Raw genomic sequence first — 13,208 nt, 5'->3', positions numbered from 1 at the left:
AATTATTATTATTATTGATTCAGTCAAGCCTTGATAATACGAACCAGAAGTGAGAGACTAAAAATTTTGTGTCATCAAAAATCGAATATTTTAATTGAAATTTTTTTAACATTTGTTTCATATTTACTGTACCGACATTTTAAATATTGTATAACAAGTATTAATTTTTAAAAAAATACTATTTTACTGTATATGTTACCTTTAGTTCTTAATCATAAATAAGATGTTTGATAGTTGTATCAACAATGAGATTATATTACTAAACTACCTACATTACATTCAACTTTTTATAATCAGTTTTAATTAATCTTTTTAAGTAAAGCTATGCCAAGAATTTATAATTTTTATTTTGAATATTGCGTTAATAACATACAGTCTGATCTCGATATTACGAACTTGAAAGGGACATACTAAAAATTTCGTGTTCGTAGTTTGGGATATCGAAAATCGGATAGTGAATTTTTTTTAAATAAATTCAGTCGAAATATTCACTCTGTTGACATAAGTTGTGTAACATTTATTTATTAAAAAAAAAACTAACATTTTGTTCAATTGATGCAAATATCTTTGCCTTTTCACTTGATTTTACATTTTACCGAGGTTCTTCTGTTGTTTCACCTTCTCTTTTCTGGTGTATCTTTAGATAACTCAGTCTCCTTTAACAATAAAACTAATTAATTTCTTTTGCTCGGCAAACCTTTTATTTCTCATTTCACACACTAGGTGGCAGTACTAGGAGATTTTTAAGGTAATGGTAGATAATTAGTTTATTTTAAACTAGATGTCAGCACTAATCAAACGCGTGTATTTGTAATGAGATAAAAAATAGGCACTTTTATGACCGTTTTTTTGAAAATTAACCGATCGTTAAGGGGTTAAACGTTATTGTCCACAGAAACTTCCACAAAATTATCAGTTTATTCGAATCATTAAATAGGTAAGTTCTTTCCCATTTTATAAGCAGATATTCTTATCAAAAGCCGTCTAAGTCGACGTCACTTCACTTACCAGTCCACTAGCAATCCATCAATGATCAAGCAGTTAAATAGTAGCCAATAGGAATAAGTTTCTATTGGGATAATACGTATCGTCCAATAGGAATAGTGAAAACTGCTAGTTGCCATTGACGACCAAAAAATTTCGACAATTGATTAATTTATTCCATTCAAGGATCTAGTTCTACTTTTGGCTTGGATATTTCGGTATACATCTTACATGTATACTTCTTTTGGAATGAATAACTAAAACAATTTTTTTCCCAACATGGTAATCTCTTTCTGATTAAGGCTTTAAATAAAAAAAAAATGCATAAAATTGTTCGAGAAAAGTTTTTAAGAATTGTAACTCAAAAGAGCAAGTTAATTTCTTCATAAATGGCGAAATATTATTTTTTTAAAATTATCATAAACATTTTGTGAGTGGTAAAAATTATTAAAGTGGTTAAAATTATAACGTGATAATTAAATGGAGGAAACAGTCGTAACTTGCATTGTAATCAAGCACAAAGATACTATTAGATTTAAGAACTCTAACTAGCTGGGAAGTCATTGTCATTTTCAATTAGCGATAAAATCTGTTTGTTAATAAATTCTGCTTGTAGCGGTTAGGAGATGCTTAAAATTTGTATTGTCATCCAGCAGACAGTTTAAGATAAATAGTTCAGCCACTCCGGCAAGCTAGAAAGTGGACCAAATTTTATTGATGTTGGCACAAAATGGTAATAAATTCTGCGTACGTATAGAGATACAAATGGAACTTTTATTGTTATTACTTATGGCGATTATATCAAGAAAATGCTTAGCTTGTAACCGTCTAAGAACGACTGAAACTTATAGTCACAAGATGCAGAATCCTATTAGGGATTTGATTGCTTTAGCTAGTTGGAAAGTGGTTGAAATTTTGATTGTAAAATTCTATCCTGACATACATTAAAACAAGCAAAATAAATCTGATGCTTAGCTAAACAAATATAGTTGAAGAAAAGCTCATATAAAACTATTTATGAAAACATTAAAATATTTCTTTTACTCTTTTACAACCATAAAATAAATTTTTTACGGTTGTTGGATCGTAAAAGAAACCAAAAGAAGTGCTCCGGTAGCGATGTCAGCAAAGTTGTCACTTACTTCGTTGGAGGGGAGCTGGGGTCCTGAGTTCGATCCTGGCAGCCGACTGAACAACCTTCGTGTATATGCAGCATTAAATCTGGCTGAAAGTTCCTTAGTTAGTTCTAGAGTGGAAGTTTGGAGAGAGGGACACCATCTCAGGCGCTGTCCACATCACTTGTTGAAATCAAAATTACATGGCAATTTTACCATGGCCGTTAAAAGCATAAACTCTGAAAAATGGAGTTAGGTGATTGGCCATGGTTGAAAGATTTGTGCCAGAAGAAAGAGGTTTCGAAACTAAAGGGCGCGATTCAAAAGTGGGAGAGCATTTATTTTGGTTAAATTGCAAAACACACGAATTTTTCGCATTTTATTATTGGCTTGATTCATGTAAGATTTAAGGCAATCAATGTTCAACTCCGCAGCCTAGTAATTTTGAATTCAACCCAGAATACAAAGGAAATTCAGAATCAAGAAATGGGACAAATTGATTTTTTTGAAAACTGTTTTGGGGAAGTTCTCAGATGATGGGAGCATAAAATATGACAATAATTTAATTTAAATTTAATTCACATAAAATATTTAGAGTAAATTCATAACTCAGTCTTGTGACATGAATTAATATGAATTACTGCAAAAGATTGTGATAAATACCTTAGAAAATATTTTTTCTGTCAACTAAATGGGATTATTTTCAGCATTCATGGAGTTAACTGAGCTGATATAATCTTAATTAAAACTATTTAAAACATTTAAACACTATTTAGAATTTGTTTTCAGAATAGTGTTTAGATGTTTACATATAAAAATGAAAGTATGAAGCTTGAAAAAGATCGGTGACTTGATAATATCGTTAATAAAAGAAATACATTACACTAGGGAAATTTTTTTTTGTTGCATTTATGTAAATATTTGATCTTGCCTGATTCGAGTGTGGAGAAAACAAATCTGATATTAGTTTTGCCCTTAAATCTAACGAGTTTAGTTTTCAAAATGACATTTTTTAACGAAATGTACGTGTTTAAAAACATACATAAAAAAAAAGGGGGGGGGTTCTGAATGTTGTGACGAAATTTCAAGGGAGCAAGGGTACATCGTCAAGATTAAAATTACATGGGAAACCGTACTCAAAAATATCGTCATACGCGGTTAAGGAAGCTTTCCTATTGAAACCAGTTCACAATCACACAAAGTAACAGTTCATGACAGGAAAGAGCCCCAGCGGCGTATGACGACATTTAGGAACATGGATTCCTGTGCAATTTTTATCTTGATAATGCGTCCTAACTCCCCTTGAAGTTCATCGCAGCATTTATGAGACACCCTGTTATATATAGCGTTTTTTAACTTGTATATTTCAATAAAAAGTAATAATTTCAATTTAAAATTACATGTCCTCATACGCGGCTAGGGGCTCTTTCGGGCATACATTTCCATTCAATTTTTATCTGATGATATGCCCTAGCTCCCCTGCAAGTTGGTTGCAGTTTTTATGAGCCACCTCAGTAATATATAACGTTTTTAATCTTGTACTAAACTAGTGCGTTCCGACAAAAAGTAAACTAAAAATGTCATAAGAAACTAGTTTTGTAAGAGAAATTGATTTTAGATTTGTAATCAGCTATACATAAGTATATAGAATCTGTTAAAAAAATCTCCTGCAACAGAAAAAAAATTGTTACTCAGTGTTAGTATATATTACTGTGTGAAAATGTTTTTGAAAAAACAATTTAGTGTTTTGAAGCATGTCCTCAAAAAGAAGTTTATAAGACCTCACTATTAATTTAACAGAAATGAGATTTAACAGAAAAGTTCTTAGATTTAACAGAAAATGAGATTTAACAGAAATTTAACAGAAAAGTTCTTAATCTCCATTCTTAAAACAATCTTTCAAGGATTTTCTTTTGTTTTTATTAATTATTTTGATAACAAAATGCCCTTCTTTTACTCGTGAAATATAGGATTGTTCAGAAAATGTAACGAGCGCAACGCTGATAGTTATTTACTATTTTTATTTATAAATTTATTTGTTTTAGATAATCTGATATCCTGAAATTTGGAGGAAAAAGTTATTATAGTGTTAATTTTATTTTATTAAATAGAAAAGTATATTACATAATTAGTGAATACTTAATGCATGTAATATAAATGCCAGTAAAAATTGGAACTAGCTGCTGGGAAATTCCATCATTTAGGAATATCATAATTGTAGACTTATAATTCAGCTAAAATTAAGCAGTTCCAATACTTTTTGTTCAAACAAGTCTTGGTATGTTTTTGCACTTATTCAATTTTTAGTAAATTTAATTAGTTTAAAAATTAAAAAAAAAAATTAGAAACTTACTGTTATTGACGTAGCATATTCTTGCTAGAATTTTAAAGTATTTGTTATATTTCTAAATGTTTCTAAAAATTTTCATTCATGTAAATGACACCAAGACTTATTTTAAAAAAAATTCTTGGAACAGTCCGATTTTTTTCCCAATTGAACTATAAGTTGGCAAATCCAACAGTCGATCGTAATGAGGCATTTACTCTGCTGTTTACGTTGTCACCACCACTTGAAAAATGTTCTTTTTTAATTTCTTTTTTTACATAAAATTAATTGGATTTTTGCCTTACACAAAAGAGGAAAACCTCTCACTGTTAGTATGACGCGTCTAGGGCTTTTTAATCCAGGATCTGTTTACTGTTGGAGATAATGTGGTTGCTGTAAGTTGGGAAAATATATATATATATATATATATATATATATATATATATATATATATATATATATATATATAAGCTAAAAAATTGAGAAAATATGGAGAGAAAAAAAATAATGACAAGAGAAGAAAATTATTAACAATAATTTTTTAAAAAGGTATTTAAAAAACATAATTTTTAACACCTTAAAAAAAAAAAAAAAAAAAAAAAAAATTAATTAAAATTTTGAAAACAAAACTAAGAAAAGATATAATCTCTTCATCAGCTCACACGATTATAATTATTTACGATTATATTATTTAAAAAACATAATTTTTAACACCTTAAAAAAAAACATAATTTTTAACACCTTAAAAAAAAAAAAAAAAAAAAAAAAAAAAAAAAAAAAAAAAAAAAAATTAATTAAAATTTTGAAAACAAAACTAAGAAAAGATATAATCTCTTCATCAGCTCACACGATTATATCCGCAAAAGGAGTGCTTTCTAAAATTGTATTAATATAGCCAAAGCAAAATATATCAATACAACAGTGTGAGGAGCACTCAAAAAAATTTAAACGAAATTGGAACACATTAAGAAAAAATATGTACGGGAAAACAAACAAATATATCAAGCAAAATACTGAAAGTAAATTGTAAAGAGATTAGAGAACAGTACACGAAAGGAAATCTACATAGTGAGGAGCAAATTAAATGAACTTACTCGTACCGGAATCTTTCAAGAATGATTTATAATATTTTCGTAATAAGATTGCCAGATTACAATATATGAAAACAGAAGCATAAATAAAGTGATATCTTATGGCACGTTCTTATTGCAAAACTGAAGCGCGTCTAATTTGTTAGTTACCTTGGGTGGGCCCGAAAATGGATGCGCGCAAGGTAATAATATAATACGGGATAATTTAAAGTTTGTAATTAAAAAGTTTGATAATTAAAACAATTATTTAAAAAAATAGAAAAACAGGATTTACTCATTTTGAATTGATTTTTAGCAGGAGCCAAATTATTATTGCTGCTGAAATCCAAAAATTAGGCTCAAAGAGCAATGCCCTAAACACACGAAATTAGAAGACGAACTAAAAACGGAAACAAAAAGAAAACGAAAGTAAGCTAATAGTAGATAATATTAAGTGCTAAAGCTGCTTTAAATATGATCACTATAACATAGCACAAAAAAACAAAACCGAACTGAAAGCGTGTGGGGGGCGGAGTTATCGACCATGCCAACTGTCATCCATCAAAAGGTACCTCGTGATAGAATCAAGTTAGCATGCTTTATATACTAGTGAATGATGTTAAACTTTTGTAGTGGTAGTTACGCCACAGTACTCCCCCACCAGAATTTTATCAGGGATATAATTCGATGAACAGATCTCACTAGTTGATGTACTTGTGAAAGACCGGGAGAGAGTCACCGGATTTTTTGAGTGCTGAATGTGAGAGGTGTATTAACATCACAGTAGTGGTTGCTCCTGTGTTGCCTTTAACAGTCGAGTGTGTGCTGGCCGACGTTGTGTGTATGTTTGAGACGAGACTGAGCAGCAACAGCGCAGGAGGGTGAATGATGCTTTCACAAATAGCAAGCCAACCGTTCAATGTGGACTATCCATCGAAGTAGGCGTATCCGTTAAGAGATTGCGAAGTGGGCGTTACTTGCGTGATCAACTCACGTTCGAAGGTCACCAATGTGGGGGGCGGAGTTATCGACCATGCCAACTGTCATCCATCAAAAGGTACCTCGTGATAGAATCAAGTTAGCATGCTTTATATACTAGTGAATGATGTTAAACTTTTGTAGTGGTAGTTACGCCACAAGCGGAAACAAAAAGAAAACGGAAGTAAGGTAATAGTAGAAAATATCAAGCGCTAAAGCTGCTTTAAATATGATCACTATAACATAGCACAATAAAAACAAAGAGAAAAACGAGAATAATTAATAAGTTTTATTAACTGCGCATAAGCTGCAAGTATATAGAACTCATAAAATAAGCTAAAAAATTGAGAAAATATGGAGAGAAAAAAAATAATGACAAGAGAAGAAAATTATTAACAATAATTTTTTAAAAAGGTATTTAAAAAACATAATTTTTAACACCTTAAAAAAAACATAATTTTTAACACCTTAAAAAAAAAAAAAAAAAAAAAAAATAATTAAAATTTTGAAAACAAAACTAAGAAAAGATATAATCTCTTCATCAGCTCACACGATTATATCCGCAAAAGGAGTGCTTTCTAAAATTGTATTAATATAGCCAAAGCAAAATATATCAATACAACAGCGTGAGGAGCACTCAAAAAAATTTAAACCAAATTGGAACACATTAAGAAAAAATATGTACGGGAAAACAAACAAATATATCAAGCAAAATACTGAAAGTAAATTGTAAAGAGATTAGAGAACAGTACACGAAAGGAAATCTACATAGTGAGGAGCAAATTAAATGAACTTACTCGTACCGGAATCTTTCAAGAATGATTTATAATATTTTCGTAATAAGATTGCCAGATTACAATATATGAAAACAGAAGCATAAATAAAGTGATATCTTATGGCACGTTCTTATTGCAAAACTGAAGCGCGTCTAATTTGTTAGTTACCTTGGGTGGGCCCGAAAATGGATGCGCGCAAGGTAATAATATAATACGGGATAATTTAAAGTTTGTAATTAAAAAGTTTGATAATTAAAACAATTATTTAAAAAAATAGAAAAACAGGATTTACTCATTTTGAATTGATTTTTAGCAGGAGCCAAATTATTATTGCTGCTGAAATCCAAAAATTAGGCTCAAAGAGCAATGCCCTAAACACACGAAATTAGAAGACGAACTAAAAACGGAAACAAAAAGAAAACGAAAGTAAGCTAATAGTAGATAATATTAAGTGCTAAAGCTGCTTTAAATATGATCACTATAACATAGCACAAAAAAACAAAACCGAACTGAAAGCGTGTGGGGGGCGGAGTTATCGACCATGCCAACTGTCATCCATCAAAAGGTACCTCGTGATAGAATCAAGTTAGCATGCTTTATATACTAGTGAATGATGTTAAACTTTTGTAGTGGTAGTTACGCCACAGTACTCCCCCACCAGAATTTTATCAGGGATATAATTCGATGAACAGATCTCACTAGTTGATGTACTTGTGAAAGACCGGGAGAGAGTCACCGGATTTTTTGAGTGCTGAATGTGAGAGGTGTATTAACATCACAGTAGTGGTTGCTCCTGTGTTGCCTTTAACAGTCGAGTGTGTGCTGGCCGACGTTGTGTGTATGTTTGAGACGAGACTGAGCAGCAACAGCGCAGGAGGGTGAATGATGCTTTCACAAATAGCAAGCCAACCATTCAATGTGGACTATCCATCGAAGTAGGCGTTTCCGTTAAGAGATTGCGAAGTGGGCGTTACTTGCGTGATCAACTCACGTTCGAAGGTCACCAATGTGGGGGGCGGAGTTATCGACCATGCCAACTGTCATCCATCAAAAGGTACCTCGTGATAGAATCAAGTTAGCATGCTTTATATACTAGTGAATGATGTTAAACTTTTGTAGTGGTAGTTACGCCACAAGCGGAAACAAAAAGAAAACGGAAGTAAGGTAATAGTAGAAAATATCAAGCGCTAAAGCTGCTTTAAATATGATCACTATAACATAGCACAATAAAAACAAAGAGAAAAACGAGAATAATTAATAAGTTTTATTAACTGCGCATAAGCTGCAAGTATATAGAACTCATAAAATAAGCTAAAAAATTGAGAAAATATGGAGAGAAAAAAAATAATGACAAGAGAAGAAAATTATTAACAATAATTTTTTAAAAAGGTATTTAAAAAACATAATTTTTAACACCTTAAAAAAAACATAATTTTTAACACCTTAAAAAAAAAAAAAAAAAAAATAATTAAAATTTTGAAAACAAAACTAAGAAAAGATATAATCTCTTCATCAGCTCACACGATTATATCCGCAAAAGGAGTGCTTTCTAAAATTGTATTAATATAGCCAAAGCAAAATATATCAATACAACAGCGTGAGGAGCACTCAAAAAAATTTAAACCAAATTGGAACACATTAAGAAAAAATATGTACGGGAAAACAAACAAATATATCAAGCAAAATACTGAAAGTAAATTGTAAAGAGATTAGAGAACAGTACACGAAAGGAAATCTACATAGTGAGGAGCAAATTAAATGAACTTACTCGTACCGGAATCTTTCAAGAATGATTTATAATATTTTCGTAATAAGATTGCCAGATTACAATATATGAAAACAGAAGCATAAATAAAGTGATATCTTATGGCACGTTCTTATTGCAAAACTGAAGCGCGTCTAATTTGTTAGTTACCTTGGGTGGGCCCGAAAATGGATGCGCGCAAGGTAATAATATAATACGGGATAATTTAAAGTTTGTAATTAAAAAGTTTGATAATTAAAACAATTATTTAAAAAAATAGAAAAACAGGATTTACTCATTTTGAATTGATTTTTAGCAGGAGCCAAATTATTATTGCTGCTGAAATCCAAAAATTAGGCTCAAAGAGCAATGCCCTAAACACACGAAATTAGAAGACGAACTAAAAACGGAAACAAAAAGAAAATGAAAGTAAGCTAATAGTAGATAATATTAAGCGCTAAAGCTGCTTTAAATATGATCACTATAACATAGCACAAAAAAACAAAACCGAACTGAAAGCGTGTGGGGGGCGGAGTTATCGACCATGCCAACTGTCATCCATCAAAAGGTACCTCGTGATAGAATCAAGTTAGCATGCTTTATATACTAGTGAATGATGTTAAACTTTTGTAGTGGTAGTTACGCCACAGTACTCCCCCACCAGAATTTTATCAGGGATATAATTCGATGAACAGATCTCACTAGTTGATGTACTTGTGAAAGACCGGGAGAGAGTCACCGGATTTTTTGAGTGCTGAATGTGAGAGGTGTATTAACATCACAGTAGTGGTTGCTCCTGTGTTGCCTTTAACAGTCGAGTGTGTGCTGGCCGACGTTGTGTGTATGTTTGAGACGAGACTGAGCAGCAACAGCGCAGGAGGGTGAATGATGCTTTCACAAATAGCAAGCCAACCGTTCAATGTGGACTATCCATCGAAGTAGGCGTATCCGTTAAGAGATTGCGAAGTGGGCGTTACTTGCGTGATCAACTCACGTTCGAAGGTCACCAATGTGGGGGGCGGAGTTATCGACCATGCCAACTGTCATCCATCAAAAGGTACCTCGTGATAGAATCAAGTTAGCATGCTTTATATACTAGTGAATGATGTTAAACTTTTGTAGTGGTAGTTACGCCACAAGCGGAAACAAAAAGAAAACTGAAGTAAGGTAATACTAGAAAATATCAAGCGCTAAAGCTGCTTTAAATATGATCACTATAACATATTAATATAAATTATTAATTATTAATATAAATTATTAATTATTATAATTTAATTTTCTTCTCTTGTCATTATTTTTTTCTCTCTCCATATTTTCTCAATTTTTTAGCTTATTTTATGAGTTCTATATACTTGCAGCTTATGCGCAGTTAATAAAACTTATTAATTATTCTCGTTTTTCTCTTTGTTTTTATTGTGCTATGTTATAGTGATCATATTTAAAGCAGCTTTAACGCTTGATATTTTCTACTATTACCTTACTTCCGTTTTCTTTTTGTTTCCGCTTTTAGTTCGGTTTTGTTTTTTTGTGCTATGTTATAGTGATCATATTTAAAGCAGCTTTAGCGCTTAATATTATCTACTATTAGCTTACTTTCGTTTTCTTTTTGTTTCCGTTTTTAGTTCGTCTTCTAATTTCGTGTGTTTAGGGCATTGCTATTTGAGCCTAATTTTTGGATTTCAGCAGCAATAATAATTTGGCTCCTGCTAAAAATCAATTCAAAATGAGTAAATCCTGTTTTTCTATTTTTTTATTTTTTTAAATAATTGTTTTAATTATCAAACTTTTTAATTACAAACTTTAAATTATCCCGTATTATATTATTACCTTGCGCGCATCCATTTTCGGGCCCACCCAAGGTAACTAACAAATTAGACGCGCTTCAGTTTTGCAGTAAGAACGTGCCATAAGATATCACTTTATTTATGCTTCTGTTTTCATATATTGTAATCTGGCAATCTTATTACGAAAATATTATAAATCATTCTTGAAAGATTCCGGTACGAGTAAGTTCATTTAATTTGCTCCTCACTATGTAGATTTCCTTTCGTGTACTGTTCTCTAATCTCTTTACAATTTACTTTCAGTATTTTGCTTGATATATTTGTTTGTTTTCCCGTACATATTTTTTCTTAATGTGTTCCAATTTCGTTTAAATTTTTTTGAGTGCTCCTCACACTGTTGTATTGATATATTTTGCTTTGGCTATATTAATACAATTTTAGAAAGCACTCCTTTTGCGGATATAATCGTGTGAGCTGATGAAGAGATTATATCTTTTCTTAGTTTTGTTTTCAAAATTTTAATTAATTTTTTTTTTTTTTTTTTTTTTTTTTTTTTTTTTTTTAAGGTGTTAAAAATTATGTTTTTTTTTAAGGTGTTAAAAATTATGTTTTTTAAATACCTTTTTAAAAAATTATTGTTAATAATTTTCTTCTCTTGTCATTATTTTTTTTCTCTCCATATTTTCTCAATTTTTTAGCTTATTTTATGAGTTCTATATACTTGCAGCTTATGCGCAGTTAATAAAACTTATTAATTATTCTCGTTTTTCTCTTTGTTTTTATTGTGCTATATATATATATATATATATATATATATATATATATATATATATATATATATATATATATATATATATATATATATATATATATATATATATATATATATATATATATATATATATATATACAAGGCCGGATTTACGTATAAGCTAAATAAGCTGTAGCTTGGTGCCCCGAGATGACAAGGGCCCCCAGATCCTACTTTCCCCCCTCTTTTTTAAAGTTTTATTCAGAGATGGGGTCCTCAGAAGCCGAAAACGCATTTTTTTTCTTTTTTACATTGTCGGACATAATAAATATAAAAAAATGACTGAATAAAACAAAAAACTTCGTTGTCACTAGTAGGGTACATATCATCTTTCAAGCAATTTGAGTATTAATAAATTATTTATAAATATAAAATTTTTTAGTTTAAAAGGTAAAAAAGTTTTTTTTTGCCCCATCGTTCGATCATCAGACTATTTAATATCTGTTTCTAAGGATCAGAATTCCCTTTTATTTTACTTTAAAATTGTACAAATGATATATTTAATGCTTTCATGTGATATGCAACAGTTTTAAACAGCACTTTAAAATATCTAAAAAAGGACAGAAATTGTCAGTTAAAAAAAATTAACTAATACTTTTGCATAAGAATTTAAATAACTACACACGTTTGTTTTGCTATCTCATTCTATATAGCATTATTTAGAGTAGGCAGTTGCGTGTGGGTATGATGATGACGTAATAAAAGAGGTATACAAAAAAAGCAAATTTCATTTCAGTTAAAATCCTCGAAAATGTAGTAAAAGAGGTACACAAATTAACTGTCGCAAACAAATTAATATTACAAGGGGTGATCAAATGAAAAGGAACGAAACGACACGGTGGGTACAAATGTAGACTTTTTTCAAAATATATACCATAGGCCTTAGCACAGCGATCCCACTGATGAACAAGCCGCAGGATTAATTATTCCCAGAATTCCTGTGGTCGTGACGAGTCCCAGTCCTTCACAGCGTCCTTGAGTATGTCGTCCGAGTTGAACAGCTTCCCTTTCAGGTGTTTCTTCAGTGGACCAAACACATGGAAATCTCAGGGCGACTAGTCCGGATTGTAGGGCGGATGGTCCAACGTCTTCCACTTGAACTTGGCCAGTTCCATGTCTGTGAGTCTGGAGACGTGTGGAAGCGCGTTATCATGGAGCAGAACCACACCCTCCGTGAGCAGCCCCGGTCTTTTGTTCTTGATGGACATGCGTAGGCGTCAGAGTGTCTCACAGTACACATCAGAGTTAGCGGTTTTTCTGTGCTCGAAGAAATCGGATAACACCTCGCTGCTCCTCAATCGTCGAATTTTGCAACGCGAACGCCATCCAGTCCTCATACGGACGGCCGCATTAGTTGGACGCCGCTTTTGATAAAAGCCTCTGCTCTCTCCTGCTCATGCGGGCACCCGCGCATGCTCCGATCCCAGTCAGAGACTCCAATCGCATCCCGAGATGTCTCGCTACGTTCTCCCAAAGCGGAATATGCAAATATTTAACTGTTACGTTTTTACGTCGTTTCGTACCTTTTCATTTGATCACTTGTAAATAAGAAAGAAACAAAAATGATATCGAAATATGCTGAATCACTAATGCGACCGGGATGAAAGACATCGAAATCCA

The sequence above is a fragment of the Parasteatoda tepidariorum genome, chromosome 2 (genome assembly GCF_982258835.1).
Source record: "Parasteatoda tepidariorum strain Cologne lab strain chromosome 2, Ptep-v5.0, whole genome shotgun sequence".
NCBI classification, from domain to species: Eukaryota; Metazoa; Arthropoda; class Arachnida; order Araneae; family Theridiidae; genus Parasteatoda; species Parasteatoda tepidariorum.
The sequence above is the reverse complement of the archived record's forward strand: the minus strand, read 5'-3'. Positions refer to the sequence as shown.